Consider the following 26,385-nt stretch of genomic DNA (forward strand, 5'->3'; position numbering starts at 1 on the left):
GGTTGTGGAGGGGGGTAACATAGCAGTAATTACCAGGTATCCCTCATTTGAGCCCCCACCCCCATTAACAGTGCATATGGTCTGCTATGTTGTAGTGAGTGGTTCAGGATTTTGTTCCCATGTGGAAATGCTATAGACATTTCTATCTGTATATATATATATATATATATATATATATATATATATAGATATATATATATGTATATATATATATATATATATATATATATATATAATATATATATATATATATATATATATATATATGTACATATGAACATATTTATCTATCTAAATACAATTGATGTTATATGATTATTTGTGAGCCATACATATATATAAATATAGCTGTCTGTCTACATTTACACATATATATATTTGTCCATATGTCCATGCATATTCGGCTCATAATTTTGGCCTGTACCTCATTCTCTTGGCAATTGACATGGATGATCTCAGGATTGGAGTCAGTAACTAATGCCAACACTTTTGTATTTCAGACTTCATCTCCTTCAGAATATGTGTTTTAATACATATAACTGTTTAACTAGCAATGTTTTAAGTGTATAAGAGCAGTATTTGACATATATCCATATTTGTACCCACATTTTGGCACACTTTGTCCAGAATTCTTGCATTAAGAAGTTGTGTGGTATGATATTACTACATTTCCTGTACTGTTGAATGGTTGTGCTGGATGATACATATGTGAAAACATAAGGGTTATATATATCTGCCAAGGCTTAGTGGTAAATCACTTTGTGTATGGTGTGCAGGGTCCTGGGTTCAAGCCTTGCAGAGGCTATTTATTTTGTTGCTGGACAGAACACAGGCCATTGGATACAGAGTGATTAAGGCACTTTAAAGCAGTTGTAAGCGTGTGTATGTGGGTTTGCACGGAGCTAAGCAGTACTTACTTCCGGTTACAGTTTCTTACACTCAGTTAGCTTCAACTTTGCTTAATCTGTGTAGGCAGTGCTTACCCCTGCGCAAATGCACTTAAACATGCTTACTAGTGCTTACATATGCTTACTACTGCTTATTTGTGCTTAAACCTGCTTACTAGTCTTTTTTCATTATGACACTGACACTTCACATGTGCATTTCCTGCAGTACTCTAGTTCATAAATATGTGTTATCTAGTGGGTTTTGCAACAACAAAATTGGTTATAATGCACTTTGCTATGAAAAATAGACTGTGCTGCAGTGAGACTCAAACCGGGAATGCCTGCTCATTAGGTGGATGCTCTGCCCACTACACTATTGCTGTGCTGCTTCATTTGCATATATCTTGCATAATTTCATACCCATGGTTTCTTCCCCCTCCCCTGAGCTCCACGTACACAGCAACCATCCATTCTCCAGTTGCTAGCCCAGCCCTACCACACCTCCACAAATTGCCCTCTCTCCATGTCTTGGTACTCATCTGGTATACTTTCTCGACCCATGCTACTTCAGGCTCTTCATCCGTTTAGTCCACGTACGTACGAGCCTTGCCTTGTTCATCTTTTGAGACATGCGTAGACATCAGTTTGACTCACAATTTTTGCTTCGTCCCACCAGGGACGGACCTGTTTTTATGTCAAGATTAGACTTAGCTGGTCTACACTGTTTCTATCCCTGGTAGCATCTTGTTAGGGGTTTGAGAAGCAGTGATTTGCTCACACACCTGCCCAGCCTCATCTCCTGGTTCCACGGAACTGATATCCCAGGTTTGACGTTCTGAGCATGAAGCATGCCCACATGCCCCATCAACGTGCACCATTTTTTATTATTTTTCTTAAGTCTTTTGCAAGACTACTATTCTCACATCATGATTGGACAGGCACTGTTTTGTTGATATACATAGACTGCTCAAAATACTGTATTTGAGCAATGTACAAATGGTTGCTCATATTAATCTACATAATTACAAACATTTCCTATACTGTTGAATGACTTTGCTGGATGATATGTTTGTGATAACATCAGCTGTATGTGTATCTGCCATGGCTTAGTGGTAAATCACTTTGCATATAGTGTGCAGAGTCCAGGGTTTGCAACTTGGGAGTGCTGATTATTTTGTTGCTGGGCAGGATGAGAGCTGTTGGATACAATGTGACTAAGGCACTTTTAAGCAATTGTGAGCGGGTTTGTGCAGGTTTGTGCGGAGGTAAGCAATGCTAACCTCCGGTTACATATGCTTACAGAATGTTAGCTTCAATCTTGCTTAGCCTGTGTGCACATTGTTTACCCTCGCATAAACAGGCTTAGACCCACTTACTGCTGCTTAAAAGTGCTTACTCCTGCTTCCCCTGCACTAATTTCTTTAAAAGAAAAGATAAAGAGGTTGATAAGAAAGTGGTGAAAAAAGGGGCACAAAGAGGGAAAGACAATAGGAAAGAAAGACAGGGATGTGCAGGAAGGGTGTAGGGAAGGTCCATAGCTGCCTATTTCTTTTACAGCAACAGCTGTGCATATACACTGAATTTGGAGGTAAATTTGGACACTCAAACCCCTGGGTGGGGGTGAGGACAACAATAAGTTGTGATGCCAATTAGGCCGGATTACATGTGTCCAGTGGACACGTGTGTGAAATGGACAGCTATGTATGGGGTGAGATTTTTTTTGTGGGAGCAGATTGTCCTTTTTTTCTTTTTCCGGTGAGAGTGGCATGTTGGGGAGGGGTAGTAGGTATATTTGGGGAGGTAGGTTGGGTATGTTAACAGACAAGACAAACAAGATGCATACAGGGATAGTATATGACACGTGGGGGTAAACACCTTGGATGGGGAGGGGTGTTTGGAAGTTGCAAGCCCATGAGCCCCCAAATGGAAACAGTGGGATTGAGGTCCCCACCCATGGGCAGTCACCACTGCCCCTTCATGGCCCCAAAGGTGGCTGTGCTAGGGGCTGGCTAGAAGGGGCAGGCTCGCCCTTCAATTGCGGCATGCAGCCCTCAAGCTGGTCTTGAATTTCCTTGTCGAGCTCCCTATGCACCATGGCCAGGACCTGACGACGGGTGACAGGTACGTCTCTGCCCCTCACTCCCGGGGGGGTGAGCCCCATCCCCTGCAGCGGTTTCACCCAAAGGTGGTGCAGGGTCAACAGAGGAGGAGGTCCCAGGCTGGACCCCAGACATGCTGGTGCTCAATGCATGGCCACCTGAGGTGCTGTTATACACATACCTAACAATCTGTTATTGCACACACTCTGGTCAAGGTGTGACAGTATGCAGGTGTTAATGTGACATATATTGAGAATTGCTGTCATACACTTTGGGTGAGATGCTACAATGACAGGTTTGTTTCCATATACATTCTCTTTTTATGTTCAGGTCTGACTATCCATTATATGTCAGTATAAGCTGCCTACATTTCTTGGATCATCACATTGATTTGTCAGGGGAACAGGTTACCGGGCAGCAGATTTGGGCCATTTATCTGGACATGCTGGACAGATCAGAACAGTTGAGGGGTATGACTATGCATACAGCTTACTACCTAAACATTCTGCCACAGTCTGTACAGTTGATGGTTAAGATTATGCTTACAGCATACTATCTGAACATTCTAGCAAAGTCTGTAAAGTTGTTGGGTCTAATTATGCATACAGCTTTCTATATGAACATTCTCACAAGATCTGTACAGTTGTGGGGTATGATTATGCATACAACTTACTACCACTCCTAGGATTCGAACCCCTGCTGTGTGTGGTAAAAATATTACAGTCAACATCACAGTACACTGTGCTATCAGGGAATTGGTGTGAAGCATTACAATGGTTTCTGTCTAAGTCTCCCTGAGTTGTTCTATATGACTGACCTCTTGGGACTTCCAACATTGTTATACTGAACTTCCTACACATTTTAACTGTGTTCAACAGTGTGGGAACACTGCTTAATACAACAGTACTATTTATAGAATGCAACATTACAACAACATATGAAAGCAAGATATACACAAGCACTCCAGGGGTTATACTTTTATTCACAAGATATTACACCTTTATTTCCACACAACCTATATGACAGTCTTCCTGCCATATTGTCTGGTTTATTCGGTACATCCCATACACAATACACTTCTTTACTGGTACAACTCTTTCACGAACTGTTATATTTATTTGTTATGATAGTACATGTAGGAATATTACTAACCTGCCTCGTGACCCAGCCTTTGTCGCCTAGCAGCATGGGCTTGCTGGTTTGCAGCCCGCTCATCTGCAGCTGTCAGAAAAGTACAGTGATATTTAGCCATTACCTATCCATAGTATATACAAGCTAGGCAATCATTATCTACATAGTAGAATGGGTACTTAGTGCTGGAGCATCGGCCATCTGCCTTGCTTCTTGGATCCACCAGTCCAAGAGGTCACCCCTCCACCACTTCAGGTCAGCATGGTGATGTCTGACCTTTTCACCAGTCCGGGGGATACCAGTAGGACTGCTGAGGTCACGGGCGAGACTGTCCCAGGCCTCCACTTTATACTGAGAGCCCTGGTACTGGCCCTGCAGTAGTCTCTCCTCATGGTGTTTTACCAGGAGCCATACCATGAATCTGGACTTCTGGGTGCCCCAGCACTGCACTCCAAATTGAGTGCCTTCCCCAACGCCAGCCATTCTGCCTAGAGTAGGGATCTGCAACCAGTTATGGGAATTATTGGCACCTGTGGGGTTTAAATACACCTGATTTCCCGCAATTTCCCATGACTGGACAGTTTTGAAAAGGCTAAGTTATGGGCACACCTGCTTACCTAATGTTAGCATTGCTTAAAGGGGCATACCACTGGGCAGATTGAGTTAGCCGGCCTACACATTGCTTACCTCAACTAAACTGAGCTGTGCAATGCTTAGCATTGCTTAATATTTAATTTGCATTATATTTTCCTTTTGGCATTGATTTATTATTTGTTACATGTTAAATATGTATCTGGTATTGGTGATTCATGTGTACATACACTGTATGGGGTCCTGGGGACTTCAACACTTTATTACAATAACACCTCATATCTGGCCTTACTGCAGTACTCTACTTCACATATTTATGTTATGTAGCAGGTTATACAACATCACACTATACATAGATTCCTTTCATATGTTCAGTTTGATTTTCTATGGTGAGGATTTGTTTGTTGACACCTCAATGTTATGTACTGCTATGATGGGCTAGTGGTTAACTACTGCGACTGTAGTGTACAGGGTCTTGGGTTCAAGTTGTGCAGAAGCTGTTTATTTTGTTGCTGGGCAGAGCACGGGCCATTGGATACAGAGTGTTAAGGCCCTTTAAAGCAGTTGTAAGCGGATGTGTGTGGGTTTGCGCGGAGCTAAGCAGTACTTACTTCCATTTACAGTTTCTTACACTCCGTTAGCTTCTACTTTGCTTAATCTGTGTAGGCAATGCTTACCCCTGCACAAACGCACATAAACATGCTTACTAGTGCTTACATATGCTTACTACTGCTTATTTGGGCTTAAACCTGCGTACTAGTGCCTTATTCAGTATGACACTGACACTTCACATGTGCATTTCCTGCAGTACTCCAGTTCATAAATATATGTTTTTTAGTGGGTTTTGCAACATAAATATTGGTTATAATATGCTTTGCCATGTAAAATAGACTGTCCTGCAGAGAGACTCGAACCGGGAATGCCTGCTCATTAGGCGAATGCTCTGCCCACTACACTGTTGCTGTGCTGCTCATTTGCATACATCTTCCTTGTTATCCTCTTCAGCCTTTTAGGCTGCTATAACCTTAGCAATGGGTACACCCACACACCTATGGTTAGCTGTACTTGGATTTTAAAAAGATAAATAAAAGGGTTTCTTCTTTTAATTTATATGTACTGTTGCTGTTGTACACACGGGGGACTGTTGGTGGGGATATGAGGACACCTATGAGTTATCTTGCTCTTTTCATAACACCTTCTGCTGTTCTACATTGCAGGAGCATGTTTATTCTGAGAGCTCTGCTCTCAGACATGCCCCCTGCACTCATACACACTCCATGTAAGCCTAGGATCTCGGGCAGCGCGCCTTGTTAATATGCATGGCGCGCTGCCATCCTGCTCCTAAACGGGTGCTTCCGTGAAGAACTAAGCTAGTCCTGCATGGAAGATTAATGAATCCGGGGGACTCTGTTTACCATTCTTGTGATTAATACTTTTAATTATCATATTTTAAGAGGCATTATATAAATGAGTTGCAAAGTATAATATGGTAGCACTGAGGAAGCTAGCTATTTAGTGGTGAAACCAAATTTGTTCCTGCTTTTGGTCAACATTAGCTTTATACTTGAAGCCATCTGTTCATTCTCAGTGGACTAGTTTATTAATGTGTATTTGTTTGTATATCTACCTGTGTGTGTGTGTGTGTGTGTGTGTGTGTGTGTGTGTGTGTGTGTGTGTGTGTATGTGTATGTGTGTGTGTTTGTGTTTGTACATACACACACACACACACACACACACATATATATATATATATATATATATATATATATATATATATATATTTGTATTTGTGTGTATGTAGATACACACATACAGATAGCTATGTATATATTGGAAAGGAAAGAAGAGAATGCATTTACACCTTCCTGTTTTTTTTTTTTTTTGTGTTTTTTTAATGGAGCTCAAAAAAAAAAAACGAACTGCCATGTAATTTAGATGTTCTGGAACCATAATAGTGATCTGAATTGTCTAGGTTCAAACCCAAGTTAAGTAATAACTTCTTTAGTACTGAGTTCTGGGACATATCTGCCACTATTGTCCATATAATCTTAACAGATATATATTTTTATTAAATCCATAAGAAGGCAAGCAATTGAAGCAAAATGGGCCATACATTTCCAATGATATCTGAATAACCTCAAGAATGCCCTGCCTTATTTCTTAGTGCAAAGAATAGGCCAATTTTAATAGCATCATTTTTTTCTTTCTGGGGCCTATCAATCCCCCTTCTTCTTTCGGCTTTTCCCGGTTAGGGGTCACCACAGCGGATCACCTGTCCTCTCATGATTAGCAGTGGAGTTTTTACAGTGTCGAGTTGCCAGCCCGGGACCCAACCTTCCACAGAAGGCACACACATGCATGCACTCACACCTAGGGCCAATTTAGAGTGTCCAGTCCACCTACAGCATGTCTTTGGGATGTGGGAGGAAACTGGAGCACCCGGAGGAAACCCACGCGACCACAGGGAGGACATGCAGACTCTGCACAGAAGGCACCCCAACCAAGAATCAAACCGGAGAACCTCTTGCTGTGAGGCGACAACATTAACTGCTGCACCACCATGGCCGTCCGCCTATCCCCCTATCAAATATTTTACCATCTGTCTTACCTAATCTGCTACCAGTGTCATTGGCAGCTGGAATGGCTTGTTTCAAGGAATGAATTACAGCCTGGGCCTTAGTTACACGAGAGTCCCAATATTAATATATTATTAAATTATCTAGGTAGGTGGCAGCACACTGGACATGTGGCCTAAAAATTCTGTCCCTAAATCTTGCATGGTTGCTGAGGCACCATGCAACCTCAAAGGAAGACATTATACTGGAATAAGCCTTCTGGTATTGAAAAAATATTTTGCCTTTGGCCTCATCTGTTACAAGGATCTGCCAGTATCCATTTGTGAAATCCAGTGGGGTTAAAAATCTTGCCCTCTCCAACCTTTCTGTAACTTCATTGACCTTGGGTAGCTGTCACATTTTGAGACAATTTTCAGCTTTCCAAAATCATTACAAAATCTGATTGTTCCATCAGGCTTTAGAACTAATATTATAGGGTGGCTGTTCAGTTAACTTTTTGACTCCTCTATAACCCCATTTTTAAGCATCTTCTATAGCTCACCTTGCACAGTTTTTCTCATGTTATTATGATATTGTTACATTTTAAGTTAACCTTATTTTACAGTGGAATAGTCTCTATATGGTCTATTCTGCAAAGTAGTTCTGAAAATGTCTTAACATTTATATCTTGTTTCTGTGATTGTGCTGTTGACCTGAACTACAGGCATAGAGATCAGTTTTCTTTCTTCACCAGACCTACTATTCTCTGCCATTAAGCTAGCTATAGAACACTGCTTTGTTCTAAGGTTTCAGGACATTGATATGGTATATTTCTTCTGGTTTTCTATTACCAGTCTGCCTAACACTGTTGTTTATATCACTTAATTTTTTCTACTATTTCAAATGGACCCTGCCAAACTAATACTTAAGTCTCCAGCTTTGAATTCCCTGGTCCTTTCAGTCCCATTTTACACTCCTTGTAGTATGGCCTGGGCAGTTTGTATGTGTTCCTTATAAAGGGTATTACTACTTTCATCCTGTTCTATATGTTAGTATACTGTATGATGACACTTGTAATTTTTTTTCTTTCCATGTTTTTTTTTCCTAACAGTGTTAAGCAGTCGATGAGGGTGACTGTCGTATAACAATTCAAAGGCACTAAACCCTATTAAAGCCTGTGATACCTTTATAATGGCAAATTAGATTTGGTATTAAATAGTCTTAGTTTTTACCGTCTTCTTCAATTACTTTTCTTAGCGTGGATTTCAAGTTTTTTAAAAAGTACCACCAGTCCATTTGTTTGGGGATGATTTGCTGAAGGCTTAACTTTTTGACTTCAAAGCATTGACAGTTGGTGCATTGCTTTTGCCATAATCAGAATGAATGGTCAGTTAGTATTTACATGGGTGTTCTTCCTCTGGAAAATACTAATGCCAGATTCTTAGCTATAGATTCAGCATCAGCATTATGCAGAGAAATAGCCTCAGGATGCTTGGTGGCATCATCCAAAACAATCAAAATGTACTGAAACCCATTTCTGAATTTTGTTAAATGGACAATATCCTTGCATATTCATTCAGATGGGACGTCAGTAATAAGCATGGGAATCAATGTTTTTTATGCCTGGGTGAGCAACGGTCTTCTAGCATTCTCAGAGTACAGCACAGAAATTCCCAATTTTCCTGGCCAGTAAAACCTTTGTAGAAAACCTTGTGTACACCTTAGCCATTCTTAGATGTTCTCCAGTACACGACTATGTGCTAGTTTCATTACTAGGGGTCTAAACTGCTTGGGGACCAATGGATGTTGTATTATTTCCTCTTTGTGTTTTAATTTAAACAATAAATCATTTTGTTATACAAAGTACAAGTAAGAAGTTGGAATATTTTGTTCAACTTTTTCTCCTGCAAATCTAGTTATGTTTCTCTTGTTCTGCTCAATCCAGCTTATGTGAAGATTTGTCTTTCTAATTGTTTTATAAGTTTTATAATTCTGCTTCAGTTTATGCCTGTTACTATTCTAGGTTCATTAACTCACTGGGAGGGCAACTAGATTCAGCAGCAGACTACTTAGTTTGTAGCAAAATAGATGTGTGTGATAGTATTCTAATTTTTTTTTTTTTTTAAACGTGCAGCTTATCTATGTAGCCTTAGTCAAATTCTAGTACCTCTGGGGCTTTCTAACACTGATCCTTCATCAAGGTCAGTATTATTAATTTGGTGGCCCCCAGCAAACCTTTGCTTGGGAAGCCCCAGCAAGACTGTTCTCATGTCACACTAAAACATTGACATAAATATTACACAGTGCATTCCAGTTCTTTTGTGTATACATGAGGGTCCTCACAAGCCACCTTCTAAGTAATGAATATCAGACAAGTAGACTAGCTTTTAGCTAAACTGATGTTATATTTTAACAAACCTGTCTATCATGTCAAAGTAAGCAGCATTAGTGTGAGACATTTAAACAATAAAACTATTTGTAGTTACAAACATGCAACACATATCTCAGGTTCAGAGACAAATTACAGCAAGTATACCAGACACATACAAACAGCACTGTGGCATCCACAGTACTGACTTCTACTATGAAACTCATGACACAAATAGCACTGTTCTGTTCACACTACTGACCTGTACTATGACACAAGGACACTTAAAGACAGCACTTTGACTCCAGAGTACTGACTTCTCCTATAAAACTTGGACACATACAAATAGCACTGTGACACCAACAATATTGGCTTCTGCAATGAGACTCAGAGACATATAGACCACACTGTGACAGCCACAGTAATGAATTCTACTAAGAGACTCAGACACATACAGACAGCATTGTGACACCCACAGTAATGTCTTCTACTGCAAGACTCAGACAAATACAGACAGCACTATGAGACCCAGAGTATGAACTTCAGTTATGAGACCCAGACACATACAAACAGCACTGTTATACCCATAGAACTGACTTCACTATAAGACCCAGACACATAAATATAGACAAAACTATGATACCTACAGTACTGACATACAATGAGACCCATAAATGTTCAGACAGCACTGTGAAACCCACAGTACTGACTTCTGCTATGAGACCAAGAAACATACAGAGAGCACTATAACATCCACAGCACTTACTTCGACTATGAGATCCACACACTGTGACACCCACAGTACTGACTTCTGCTATGAGACCTAGAAACATATAGGTTCATAGGTTCATAGGTTAGTACTAAGCTAACTGCCCTTGTGAGCCATTTTAAGCCTAGCCAATTATCCCTTGTGAGACTCAAACCCTACACCTTGTGTTTGTAAGGCAAACACCTTAACCATTAGGCCACCCTCCCAACCCCTATAGAGAGCACTGTAACATCCACAGTACTTACTTTTACTATGATACCCACACATTGTGACACCCACAGTACTGACTTCTGCTGTGAGACCTAGAAACATATATAGAGCACTGTAACATCCACAGTACTTACCTCGACTATGAGATCCACACACTGTGGCACCCACAGTACTGACTTCTGCTATGAGACCTAGAAGCATATAGAGAGCACTGTAACATCCACAGTACTTACTTCAACTATGAGACCCACACACTGTGATACTCACAGTACTGGCTTCTGCTATGAGACCTAGAAGCATACAGAGAGCACTGTAACATCCACAGTAATTACTTTGACTATGAGACCCACACACTGTGATACCCACAGTACTGACTTCTGCTATGAGACCAAGAAACATACAGAGAGCACTATAACATCCACAGTACTTACTTTGACTATGAGATCCACACACTGTGACACCCACAGTACTGACTTATGCTATGAGACCTAGAAACATATAGAGAGCACTGTAACATCCACAGTACTTACTTCAACTCTGAGACCCACAAACTGTGACATGTATAGTACTGACTTCTGCTATGAGACCTAGAAACATACAGAGAGCAGTGTAACATCCACAGTACGTACATCGACTATGAGACCCACACACTTTGATACCCACAGTACTGACTTCTGCTATGAGACCTAGAAACATATAGAGAGCACTAACATCCACAGTACTTACTTCGACTATAAGACCCACACACTGTGACACCCACAGTACTGACTTCTACTATGAGACCTAGAAACATATAGAGAGTACTGTAACATCCACAGTACTTACTTCAACTATGAGACCCACACACTGTGACATGCACAGTATTGACTTCTGCTGTGAGACCTAGAAACATACAGAGAGCACTATAACATCCACAGTACTTACTTCGACTATGAGACCCACACACTGTGACATGCACAGTACTGATGTCTGCTATGAGATCTAGAAACATAAAGAGAGCACTGTAACATCCACAGTACTTACTTTTACTATGATACCCACACATTGTGACACCCACAGTACTGACTTCTGCTGTGAGACCTAGAAACATATATAGAGCACTGTAACATACACAGTGCTTACTTCGACTATGAGACCCACACACTGTGATACCCACAGTACTGACTTCTGCTATGAGAACTAGAAACATACAAAGAGCACTGTAACATCCACAGTACTTACTTCGACTATGAGACCCACACACTGTGACACCCACAGTACTGACTTCTACTAGAAGACCTAGAAACATATAGAGAGCACTGTAACATCCACGGTACTTACTTCGATAATGAGACGTACACACTGTGATACCCACAGTACTGACTTCTGCAATGAGATCTAGAAACATATAGAGAGCACTGTAACATCCACAGTGCTTACTTTGACTATGAGACCCACACACCGTGATACCCACAGTACTGACTTCTGCTGAGACCTAGAAACATACATAGAGCACTGTAACATCCACAGTACTTACTTCGACTATGAGACCTACACACTGTGACACCCACAGTACTGACTTCTACTAGAAGACCTAGAAACATATAGAGAGCACTGTAACATCCACAGTACTTACTTTGACTATGAGACGTACACACTGTGATACCCACAGTACTGACTTCTGCTATGAGATCTGGAAACATATAGACAGCACTGTAACATCCACAGTGCTTACTTTGACTATGAGACCCACACACCATGATACCCACAGTACTGACTTCTGCTGAGACCTAGAAACATACATAGAGCACTGTAACATCCACAGTACTTCAACTATGAGACCCACATACTGTGACATGCACAGTACTGACTTCTGCTATGAGAACTAGAAACATACAAAGAGCACTGTAACATCCACAGTGCTTACTTCGACTATGAGACCCACACACTGTGACACCCACAGTACTGACTTCTACTAGAAGACCTAGAAACATATAGAGAGCACTGTAACATCCACAGTACTTACTTCGACTATGAGACGTACACACTGTGATACCCACAGTACTGACTTCTGCAATGAGATCTAGAAACATATAGAGAGCACTGTAACATCCACAGTGCTTACTTCGACTATGAGACCCACACACTGTGATACCCACAGTACTGACTTCTGCTATGAGAACTAGAAACATACAAAGAGCACTGTAACATCCACAGTACTTACTTCGACTATGAGACCCACACACTGTGACACCCACAGTACTGACTTCTACTAGAAGACCTAGAAACATATAGAGAGCACTGTAACATCCACAGTACTTACTTTGACTATGAGACGTACACACTGTGATACCCACAGTACTGACTTCTGCAATGAGATCTAGAAACATATAGAGAGCACTGTAACATCCACAGTGCTTACTTTGACTATGAGACCCACACACCGTGATACCCACAGTACTGACTTCTGCTGAGACCTAGAAACATACATAGAGCACTGTAACATCCACAGTACTTCAACTATGAGACCCACATACTGTGACATGCACAGTACTGACTTCTACTATGAGACCTAGAAACATACAGAGAGCACTGTAACATCCACAGTACTTATTTCAACTATGAGACCTAACACTGTGACATGCACAGCACTGACTTCTGCTATGAGACCTAGAAACATATAGAGAGCCCTGTAACATCCACAGTACTTACTTCGACTATGAGACCCACACACTGTGACTCCCACAGTACTGACTTCTGCTATGAGACCTAAAAACATATATAGAGCACTGTAATATCCACAGTGCTTACTTTGACTATGAGACCCACACACTGTGACACCCACAGTACTGACTTATGCTATGAGACCTACTGCTATGAGACCTAGAAACATATGGAGAGCACTGTAACATCCACAGTGCTTACTTTGACTATGAGACCCACATACTGTGACACCCACAGTACTGACTTCTGCTATGAGGCCTAGAAACATATGGAGAGCACTATAACATCCACAGTACTTACTTCGACTGTGTGACCCACACACTGTGATACCCAAGTACTGACTTCTTCTATGAGACCTAGAAACATACAGAGAGCACTGTAACATCCCCAGTTCTTACTTCGACTGAGACCCGCACACTGTGACATGCATAGTACTGACTTCTGCTATGAGACCTAGAAACATACAGAGAGCACTGTAACATGCACAGTACTTGCTTCGACTATGAGACCCAAACACTGTGACACCCACAGTATTGACTTCTCCTATGAGATCTGAGCACATACAGACAGCACTGTGAAACCCACAGTACTGACCTCTGCTATGAGACCTAGAAACATACAAAGAGCACTGTAACTTCCACAGTATTTACTTTGACTATGAGATCCACACACTGTGACACCCACAGTACTGACTTCTACTATGAGACCTAGAAACATACAGAGAGCACTGTAACATCCACAGTACTTACTTCGACTATGAGACCCACACACTGTGACACCCACAGTATTAACTTCTACTATGGGATCTGAGCACTTTCAAACAGCACTGTGAAACCCACAGTACTGATTTCTGCAATTAGACCAGGACACATACAGAGAGCAGTGTAAAACCCACAGTACTGATTTCTACAATGAGTCCTGGACACATACAGACAACACTGTGACACCCATAGTACCGGCTTTTACTATGAGACTTGGATGCAAACATACATCACTGTGACACACACACACACAGTACTGACTTCTACTATGATGCTCAGACAGCTGCAGACATCAATGTAACAGCCACAATTCTGACTTCTACTATGAGGCCCAGACATATACATACAACTCTGTGACTCTCAGAGTACTTCCCACTACTGTGAGACCTGGATGCATGCAGACAGAACTGTGACACCCACAGTGCCAACTTCTGCTATGAAATTTAAACACATACAGACAGCAGTGTGATACCCACAGTACTGACTTTCACTATGAAACTTGTACACATGCCAACAGCACTGTGACAACCGAAGTATTGACTTCTACTATGAGAGATGGACACATACAGACAGCAGTGTGACACCCACAGTACTGACTTCTACTATGGGGTCCCAGACAACAGTGTGACACCCCAAGTACTCTCTTCTACTATGAGACCAGGACACATGCAGACAGCACTGTGACACCCACAATGTGGACTTCTACTATGAAACATAGACACATGCAAATAGTACAGACTTCTACTGTGAGACTCGGGCTCATACTGACAGCATTGATTTCTACTATGAGTGCTCACTCCTACAACCTCCAAAGTTACCTGGTACATTCAAAGTAACAGGACAGCTTGAAACAGTGTTTTTACAGGTGACACTCCTGCCCTCCATGCAGGGCAAGTCTCGTACAGTCCCTGAACATATATATGCCAACCCTGCAGCTGCTCAAAATTAGGGAAGACAGAACATTCCCAGAACAGAATGCAGTTGTCTTGGGCAATCACTCAGTTCACTGAGAAAAAGTGATTTCTTATATTTTATGGATCAAGGATGCACATAGATGATACTGCTCTACTATTGTACATTATGCAGTAGTCTAGAATTTTATTTTTGTATATAATTTATGATGTTCACATGCCCTGCATGGTTGCCTTTGTTCTTCATCCAGCATTTTCTTACTAATGTTTTCATGTCCATCCTCCACTAATGATTTTATTTGGCAGTGTATAACCACTCAGACAGATCAAGCACTAGAAACTTGCTCTGCACCCATTCTAGAGATATTTACAGGAAACATGATATTTTCTGTGCTACATTTTGATATTAACCTTCAGTTTTCCTCACTGAAGAAATGGACATAATAATGCAGATGAAATGTAGCAATGCTGATTATGACACACGAGTACCATTCATCACTTTTCTTAACACTCAGCATTTTTCTGTTATTTACTCCTTGCCAGAGGACAAGCATACAAGGTCATGATCAGTAAATCTCCCATTCTATCCCTCAGCAAACCACAATAAAAGACAGAACTCAGACAGGCTTTGTATCATTGTCTTTGATATGAAATACCAAACCAGCATAGTAGGTTCTCACAAACTAAACTACTGAGGTGGCAAAATAAATGGCACACAGCTATTGCTCTACTCCAAGGCAGCTGTAGCATATACAGCATATAACTTTAAATAGGGTAATATCTTTCTCCAGAAAATTGGCATATCATGAGGTGCATATTCCTTCTAGAAAGCAGTCTATTTAAAGACTTCATGGAAGCTAAAACATGCAGACGTTAAGTGGTGTTAGAGTGGTGAAATACATCTGTAGAAATTAAGAAATATGTGTTCTCAAATGTGTTGCCTGGAAGTATTGAAATCTAATTTGCAGTGGAACAATTCTCCATCTGAAACTACTAGGGATTTTCTTACTTCTAGACAGCTTAGCAGAAAACTGCAAAGTTAGGATCAAAATTTTGATTTATTCCCCACAGTAAGTAAGACAGAGAAAAAGCCTGAAACCCTTTTAGTGTACTGCATTTCTACATGATGACAGATAAAAAGCATTGAATGTACTTGTTTTTATTTTACCATTCTAATGGCAGAAACTTAAACAGTATCAATTTAAAAATCACTTAGAGCTACAGTTATTGAAAAATATACTAGTGTCACTCAAAATAGCTACATGACAATGAAATGTTCCATTACTAATTCAAATCCACTACAGCTACTGCATCAAAGTTCATAAATCACAGGGACTGATGTTCAAACCCAGTAGAGTGACTGTGTCAGGCTAGCTCTATAATTTAATGTATGGTGCAATGTATAAAATATACCTCTGGATTCTCTATAGCTTGCACAACGTGCAAGATCGGTGCAGGAGCTCCAGCAGGCAATATGTCTGCCATGCGATCCAGGAACAGCCTGCAGGGGCGTGCACGACCGTTCCTGCACTAATCCTGCACGGACTAAGCCCCCGTATGAAAATCACCCCATTTGCAGAAGAAATCTATGCAAATGAGATGATTTAGCAATCCAGGAAGCTTTCAACCGGCCATGCAGGACTAGTGCAATCTGCAGAACTGTACTCGGTTAGTAACTGAGTACGTATCTGCAAAATCCAAAACGGAGCTTTGACAGCTCCAAATAAAGGCTGCATATTGTGTAGTAAGCATGCCAATGGCCAAGTATAAGGCCATTGGCATTGCAAATAGAGAAAAAATTAAAATAATCAACTTTTTTTTTTTTTTTTTTAGCAGATCTCGGCTGTTTAAGCGTAGGGCAGTGGTGCACAAATGGGATCAGGGGGGGTAACAAATAAAACCTAAATTAAGCATTCTGACTAAAATTAAAAACCAACGTAACTCTACACAAGATATGACTACTGGATTTCAGAACTCAGATCCGGCGCTTATTGGCGTTCCGCTAATGAATGAATGGATCAAGAATGTTGACCAATTTAATTTTGGCTCGTTATTACATCAGGAACGACCGGCGACGAACACTGAGTTAATAAATGTAAGTCCAAATTTAATAACTGAAAAATTGAAAATGCTTGATGTCAAGATGCTTAAATGAAAAAAACTTCAATTGGAAGTAGCATATTTTAAACAATGCCTGGAAGATAAAGTTATACCTAAGGGTCTCTGATGTAATTTCTTTCCTTCTGGCTTACTTCCTGACTCTGCATTTTACAAAGATTTGACTACCTTGTTTGATCAACAGGGAGTACAGTTATTACAATTAATGATTAAACATTACTCTTTGAACATTGATTCGATGATTATTGAAGCTAACGAGTTGGATAATCTAATTAAAACTGATTTAGATTTAGATTTCAGTAGATATAAATACGATTATACCTGTATTTTTACCAGTATCGATGCTCTAACTGAAAAATTAAAAAATAATAAAGCAAGGAAACTTGAGCGGGACAAAAAGGCATATGATACGGGCTCCGCTTACCCTAAATTACAACTAGGAGGAAATGGAGCAAGAAACTTTGCATGTCCTGACAACCCTCAACTTGGGCAGTCACAACAGCTCCCAATTAATGCGTTACCAAATATTGATATGAATAATGACCAATTTGAAGAGACACCTGTGGAAGAATTAAGGAGGAGTGATAGACTCCGAGCAAACCAAAATGGACAAGAAGGCCAACGAGGAAAGTTCGCTGCCCACACTGCTCAAAATTCTTCTAATCAAAACAATATTTTTTTAGGAGCTCGGATCACACGCAAGCAGAAGAACAAGAGTTGGAACAACCGATGGAGACGATAACTGCTGACCTTTTGACAGATGGTCAGACATTGCATATATTAACCAACTCTAAAGGTGACTTTAAAATTTTTTACTTTTCTACAACTCATATTGAGCCTGAACTAATAGAATTACTATCATATGGGAACACATTTGTCCCAAGTAAAAGGTTTAACTCAGCAAAGACTTTAATAGACTTGAAAAGTTATGTAAGGAAACTCAACTTGAAATTACTTTTTAACAATATAGATGATCCAACACCAGGAATACTTAAACCTTTGAGCACTTTTAATCCTCCATTACATCCTGCACTTTTATTATTCGAAAATATTTGTGAGTTCGATATTAGATACATCACAGAACCACACATTTATAGCAATACACAATTTAAGGTTAACATCTCAAAAGACCAGGAAATGGCCTTGCACACATTGCGCAATGCTCCACTTAGAGTTATTAAGCCAGATAAAGGGGGAGGCTTGGTCATTTTTGATTTGGTTAACTATAACAAAAGAATGAGTTTAGCATTAGATGGACCAGCTTACACAAAATCGTCCCTAAACGAAATGAACATTGCTTATACCAGAATTAGAGGTTATTACAGAGACTTGTTTATTGGAGGGAGTATTGATATCAATACTTATAATTATATTGACATCCCCTTCCCAAAAGTTCCTGTAATCTTTGGAATACCTACGATACACAAGAACCAGAATAACCCCCCTATGAGGGCATTAATAGATAGTCGTGGTAGTATGACTTACTCAAGCACAAAAATAGTGGATAGTATCTTACAGAAATATCTAAAATTAATTCCACAAGTATGCAAGGATTCCTGGTCTTTCTTGAACACTATTAACAACTTAGAATTTGATGCTAAATTAAATTTTTTAACAGTAGATGTTGTCGATTTATACACTTCTATGCCACATGATGAAACTGTAGAATGGTTGGCATTAATGATGGAAAATCTGAAAGCTACTAAAGTGGAAATCAATTTAGTTACAGAATTGTTAGATATTATTTTGACATCAAATTTTTTTATGTTTAATAAAGAGTACTACCTTCAGAAACAGGGCATCGCAATGGGTTCACCATGCGGTGCAAGTGTAGCAAATTTATTTGTAGCCTATTGGGAGAAGGAATATGAGCTCAACAATGTGGATCATCAACCACAAATCAAGTATTACACAAGATTCCTCGACGACATTTTTATTTTATATAATGGAAATGAGGAGGAAGCTATTTGTATGATTGATTACTTCAACTCCACTACACAATTTTTCAATTTTACATACCACTTTAATACTGAACAAATTGATTACCTTGATGTAAAACTAAGTAAGGATAGAGGTGAGGGTGTATATTTATCGACAATATTCAGAAAACCTACCTACTGTAACTCTTATTTGCATTATAATAGTGCTCACCCATTTAAACAAAAGTGGCCAATAGTGAAAGGTCAGTTTATCAGAGCTGTGAGAATGTGTTCTTCTTTTGCATCATTTAATGTAGAGTGCCAGTTGTTAAAGGAAATATTTATTAATCGAAATTACCCAATACTAATGGTCGACAACTTGTATAAAGAAGTCGAACGTAAAAGGTTAGATGGAATTTACTCGCCTTTGCTTTCTAACAGTAATGTAATTTCTAAATGATCGACTGACATTGAAGCTGAGCTAACTACCTTTAACTTGACTATTTCAAATGATTCAAGTATTACATTTGATAAACCAGTTAAGAGGTATGATGCCAGTTTCATTACAACTTTTAATATGGATTCTGAGCAAATCAGATCTATTTTGGTTAAGAACTGGCAATTCATTAAAAGCAATCTTAAATTAGAAGAAAAACTTGGTGCTTTCCCTATATTTGTTTATAAAAAAGGGAATAACCTTAAGATGCTATTAGAAAGGAGACATGACTCTTTTTCTTTTTCGAGACTAAAAGGAACATTTCCGTGTGGCACATGTAAATGGTGGAACTACGTAAAATCTGCTAACTCTTTTACTATTAGAGACAAGAAATATTATATCAATTTTAAATTTAATTGTGAGTCAAAGTCTATAGAGTTTTAGCTATTTGTGACTGTTGTCCAGCCTTTTACGTAGGAAAGACTGACCGTAAACTACGGGAAAGACTCTATGAGCATATATACGCTATAAGGAAAAATAAAGAAGATAATGCGTCAGCTAAACATACAATACTTTTCCCAAGTCATAGTTTTCATTTCCTAGTTATTGACCACATTCCAGTAGATGTAAGAGGAGGTCCTGTTGCTTTGAAACTAGAAGTTAGAGAACTTGAGTGGCAACTCACTCTAGATGCGTTCTCTAGACCTGGATTAAACGAGAACTGTAATATTACTTGTGTGTTGAAATTGAAGAGTTCCCAGAGGTAAAATATTTTTATTCTGGGGTAATAATAAAATTAAATAATAATTAAAAATAATCGCTAATTATTTTCCTTAAGATAAATAGATGAACAATATTTTTACTGACCTTTATGAAAAGGGAAATGTAAATATGAGTACTAATGCTAATTTTAATTTTATGGTTTATAGGACATATTAATATAGATAGTAACCTATTTGACACGTTTTTAAAAATACGATAGGAAATTTATGTAAAACTTGATTGCCATTAGGCTACTCCATCTAATATTAGCATTATAGGTTTCACACGCTTACGATTTATTGCATAAAGTGTTTTAAATATAAACAGCTAAAGTATATGCATTAATAACGTCTTGCAAATGTCTTATATATATTTTTATTTACTTAAAATGATTTTTAGGGATTAATGTAGAAATGTGTTTTAAAATTCTGTATACCTTAACTGTCAATTGTGAAGGAATTTTAACTTAATTAAGGTCATTATGACTTTTTTAATGAACTGTTTTGGCGCCATTTAATGTTTAAAAGAAGGGTGTTTTAGTTAGCTAGTTTTTCTGATGAAGTTGCTGTTAAACAGCAACGAAAATGTTTGTGGATATAAAAATAAACTCACATTCAGCACAATTTTGTCATGATTGCTGGGACTTTTCAGCCTACCTGTTTGTTTTTTATTTACTAAAATTAGTATTCTGCCATGCAAGTCAATGGCAGGCAGAAGACAACCTGGCCAGTGAGTAGTGGTTGCTAAGGGGGGAGGCTCAATGTGAGACATGTAACTATGCATTAGCAGACAATCCTATGCAAATGAGGGGAAGGATAGTGAATCCCCAGTTTTCCCCAGCATGCGAGTCAGGTCCCAACAGTGTAAGAGTAGGAATAGCTTGGTGCAAGCCTAGGAGTTAGGTGACATCATGTGGGGGTGTGTCAGGCATACTGTAAGCGGATTGGAGCCCTGTGGCTTGGGTTTGCTCTAGGGGGGTGTGTCTAAACCTGTCTAGCACTCTTTACAATGCCTAACCTGGTGTGCGTGCCACGCACCAGGTTTTAAAAGCAGAAAAAAAAAGTTAAACCAGGAAATAGCAGCAGTGTGCACATTTGTGCACTCTGTTAGCGCGGCACACCCCCGGGCTTAAACAGGAAGGCAATGGGAAGGGAAAACAGCAGTAGGAAGGTAACCAAGGAGAACTAGCATAGCTGGCAGGTGAAATGTATCAGAATCAGTCGATTACACAGGCAGCAGACCAGCCCAGCCCAGAACACTACTATAAACACCTTCCCCTCTGGTTTTACCCACACTCTACACCACCGGTGTAAACAAGCGGGAACTTTTAACACTCACAAGAGCAAAATGATAGCTGCTGTAATAGCTATCATACAACAATTTGTGCAAGAGGCTGAGGGTGGTGAGGATGTGAATGCTGTCGACCAAACCACAGTGAGGAGATGAAGAAGAGTGTACAGATCCAGGGTAACCTACCAGGGGCTACATGAGCTGGAGATAGTGGAGATCTATAGGGTGGACAACGACCTCCTGCAGCAAATTGTTGAGCTGTACCAGCCACACCTCACACACCCACACATCAATCGCAAGGCCTTCCCCTCCATCAACTGCTAGGTCATGTGCAATGCCCAGGGCATTGTGTGTGCTGGCTGTCCTGGAAGCTATCACGATTCCCACATCTGGCATCTGACGCAGCTGTACCAAAGATTTGCCAATGGGGACATCCCTGATGATCACCTAGTGGGGGATGCTGGATATGCACTGGAGCCATGGCTGATGACACCCATCAGAAATGCACACACATCCAAACAAGAACTCCATGATGAGGCACACGCACAGATTAGAATTATAGTAGAGCATGTGTTTGGGATGCTCAAGTCATGGTTCTGGTTTCTGGACACATCCGGTGGAGCCTTGCAATACTCACCAGCTACATGTACCCAAATTGTCCTCATATGTGCCATGCCACATAATATGATCCTGTGGAAACAGCTGCAGCAGAAACAGCATGGGGCAGGGCCACACAGCCCCCCACCATTGCCAAGGCCTGTACAGGCACAGAGTGACTCAGAGGAGGAACAACCTGAGCCTGCCCCAGTAGGCAGAAGGAGGCATGCCCAGTATGCCCTGGCCTTAGCAAAGAGGCAACGCATAGCACATACACTGACACAGGAGGGACCCAGTGAATGACAACTCTCTCTGACTCTCACATACAGTAAAAGGGATGCCAAACATTACACTACCTGTGCTCAACCATGTGTAGGGAGTGTACTATGTGCATCTGACATAGGCAGCCCTGCAGAACCACCCTCAATACTGGGACACCCACAAGGTAAGTGACACACACATGCAAAAGCAGTCACAGGTTGACAGCACTTTTTCTCAGCTCCCTTTTCTAAGTTATATTTCTGACAATAAAATTTAAAAACTGAGACTCAGAAACTTCTTAAAATTAAACACTAACTTCTACTACAGTCTTTGGAAGCCTACATTGGATTATTTTATTTAAATTCTTCGATTTCTCTGACAAAATTCAAGCAGAAAGGGCTCAGAGTTCTTCACAGAATGAGTTATAAAAATAACACTTCACAGGACCAGACAATGAAGAAGGAACTACAGACTTTATTATCTACCTTGCAGGATTTATTTTTGAAGGTTAACAAAATGGACAAAAAACATGACTCTTTTAAAGAAAAATGCACCAAACAAATGGAGCAGGTACAAGAATTAATAATGCAACATAAGACTCAGATTACTGACATGGAAGAAATATTAAATGATATGGAAGACAGACTCATGGAACAAGAATGACTTGAACCAACTTGAGTCTTTCTCAAAACAAAATACGTTTCTAACAAACAAATTAGATGACCTAGAAAATAGGTCAGGGAGAAACAACTTGCATATTTATGGACTACTGGAAAGGACTGAAGGAGACAATATAGTACATTTTCTCACATCCTGGCTTCTAAATGTTCTGAATTTACCTGAGTCTTTTTCTTATGGAACTGAAAGAGCCCATAGGCCACTGGCAGTTCTTTCATTACTAGCAAAGCAAAGTCCAAGATCAATAATAGTAAGATTTATATTTTCTCAGGACAAGGAAGTGGTACTAAGAACGATGTGGTCAAATTCTCCTGTCAAATACCAAGTTAATATAATAAGATTTGACAATGATTACACATCAGAGGTAAACTCTAAAAGAAAGGAATGTTTACCTTTAATAAAAGAATTGAAGAAGAGACATTTCAAGGCTCATCTACTGTTTACTGAGAGACTTAAAATCTTTTCCTCAGACGGAGCAAATACTTTTGACACCTTGGATGCAGCTGTGTCTTTTTTAACATCTAATAAAACTTTAAATCAAACAGAAGAAATGGATTGGACTGATTTTACCTTAAAACACCAAGCAGAGAGGAATGAATGGAAAAAGTAGACTAAATGACAAAATAACTTTTAAGTATTTTTTTTTATTTTTCCTTTGATACCATACACAAATTATTTAAAGGAAACAACACTTTACTCAGATGGCAAATCTATAAAGTTCCCTAACATGTACAACAAAAATAATGCCTTTTAACTAAAAGACTCAATCCCGAAAGGAAAAAAGGTAAAAACACTTTATTCTTGTTTATTAACTTTCTAGGTTACTAACTTAACAGCTTAGTAATGCTTGAAAAAATCTGCATAAAACTAATATAGCTCAAATTATAGTAAATAACAATAACATAATACATGAAACAAAACAATACTTTATCTGCTTATACCTTTTGTTAGTGTTTTAGTGTGATAGTCTCAGACAAGTTACTTTAAAAAGATAGGGGAAGAGAGAAGCTTAAAGAAAATGAAAATGTTCAAGTAACACATCATACTGCATGTTTTTCTGTGTAGTGTAGACATAGAGAATTATTTACTGCTTAAAAAGGCACTTAACTGAACATTTAAAATGTTTATTTGAACATACAGTTTAATATATATTTCAAAATAAGTTCTAAACTTTAAGAAACAGAAGATATGTGCCGTTTTTACTCTTTGTCTATGAATGTTTCATGGTTCAACTGATTTAATGATTAGTACATGCTTAAGCAAGAAAATAAATGTTTTTCTTTCTTTTTTATATGGAATGAACAAGGCTTATTACAGTTAAAGTAAAACTTGTCTCACGCAAATGCAAACTTGATTTTAACTACAGAGACATGTTTGGGGTTTACAAACAGCCATTTAGAAGGAGGCAAAGCTCTCAAGCACAGGGCATGTTTAGAAGGATTCAAATTGCTTACTTACTTGTTTCTCAGCTTCCCACCAAGGTAGCAAGCTGCAAAAATTGTTTTCTTGTTCCCAAGATGTTTTTTTCCATTATTAGCATATTTAGAATATGACAATCCCTTTGTGACCATGCAAGTGCTTGAAAATGAAAGTAAAAAGCTCAGGCATGATGTAAGGACTTGGGTTAAAGGTTAACAGCAAGCAGAAAAACTTTTTTTCTTGATCCCAAGATGTTTTTTTTTCATTATTAGCATATTTAATGAAAACTTCAGCCAAGCTAGAACTTCCACTGAGTGACCTCTCAAACTTCGTGTATCAGAGGCACATGGGATATATGAAAATGACCCTTAGGAACATCAGGCGTTTCAGGTATATGCCAATTCTGAATGCCCATAAACTATTTTTTAAGTCATTTTAATGGAAAATTTCAGGCCAATAAAGCCAAGCCACACTAGCTATGGCTATGCATATTTCAGCCTTGGTATGACTTCATCAGCACAACACAAGCAGAGTATTTGATTAAGCATACAAAACACAGGGCTGTTATACCCAGCTGGTGTCAATTACCATTGGGTGACTGCAATATATCCCAACTAACAAACTAAAACAAGAAGGTCACAGAGAAAAAACAATCAGTAAAAACTAAATGAAAACTCCAGCCAAGCTAGAATTTCCACTGAGTGACCTCTCAAATCTCTTGTATCAGAAGCACATGGGATATATGCAAATGACCCTTATAAACATCAGGTGTTTCAGCTATATGGTGATTCTGAATGCCCATGACTTATTTCTTTTTAAGTCATTTTAATGGACATTTTCAGGCCAATAAAGCCAAACCCCACTAGCTGTGGATGTGCATATATCCCATGTGCCTCTGATACAAGAGGTTTGAGAGGTCACTCAGTGGAAATTCTAGCTTGGCTGGAGTTTTCATTTAGTTTTTACTGATTGCTTTTTCTGTGTGACCTTTTTACTCTTTGTTTTAGATTATTAGCATATTTAGAAGATGACAATCCCTTTGCAACCATGCAAGTGCTTGGAAATGAAAGTAAAAAGTTCAGGCATAATGTAAGCACTTAGGTTAAAGGTTAACAATGAGATATTTGAATTTCTCTGCTTCTTAAAGGGATATTTACCCAATAACACACAAATCTGCACAATTTGAATAAGAGTAAAAGCAATGAGAGATTTAGTAACAAATAATTTAGTGAACTTATAAAAGAGACATGGTATATATGGTTTTAATGAAAATAGACAGGAAATTGTTGTAATTAGATCATATAAAATAAAGAGCTTAATGTGAACCAGACTGTGCTACTACACAAACAGCAGTTTCACTGGGTTTAACTAGAAAGATGGAACCTTTTTTTTAATCTGAACTGTTTTGCTGATTATTTAGATTAATTTGAATGGTAAATATTAATCCATTCTTATCAAAATTAGTTTGACTAATGGACAACTGTTGTCTAGTATAAACAAACACAAAAAGGCATTGTAGCTTGCATTATTTTAATATCAAATTAATATGCTTAATATAGTAATATGGTTATGTTAAATGTTTTTCTTGGATTTAAAATCAAATGTTATGAAAAATGTCATACGAATAGTCTATAAGACATAGCAAGCTTCTTTCTGTTAGACAAAATGTATACATGTGTTGTTCTGTCTCAATATTTAAGGTTTTATTATTTAATTCCTTTTTATTTGGTGTCTATGAGTTGTAACTACTTTGCTTCATCAAATGAAAATAGGTCATTCTCTTTAGTTAAATCTATCTGCTTATTAGTTAAAATATATACACATGACTAGCAGTTTTAGTTTAGTAATTTAACTATGAAATGTATTTCCATTAATTTAAATGGTCTGAATAATAATTGTAAAAGGGGAAGTCTCTTAAAA

This window comes from Protopterus annectens, chromosome 7.part1 (assembly GCF_019279795.1).
Source record: "Protopterus annectens isolate FY-2018-M chromosome 7.part1, PAN1.0, whole genome shotgun sequence".
NCBI lineage: Eukaryota > Metazoa > Chordata > Ceratodontiformes > Protopteridae > Protopterus > Protopterus annectens.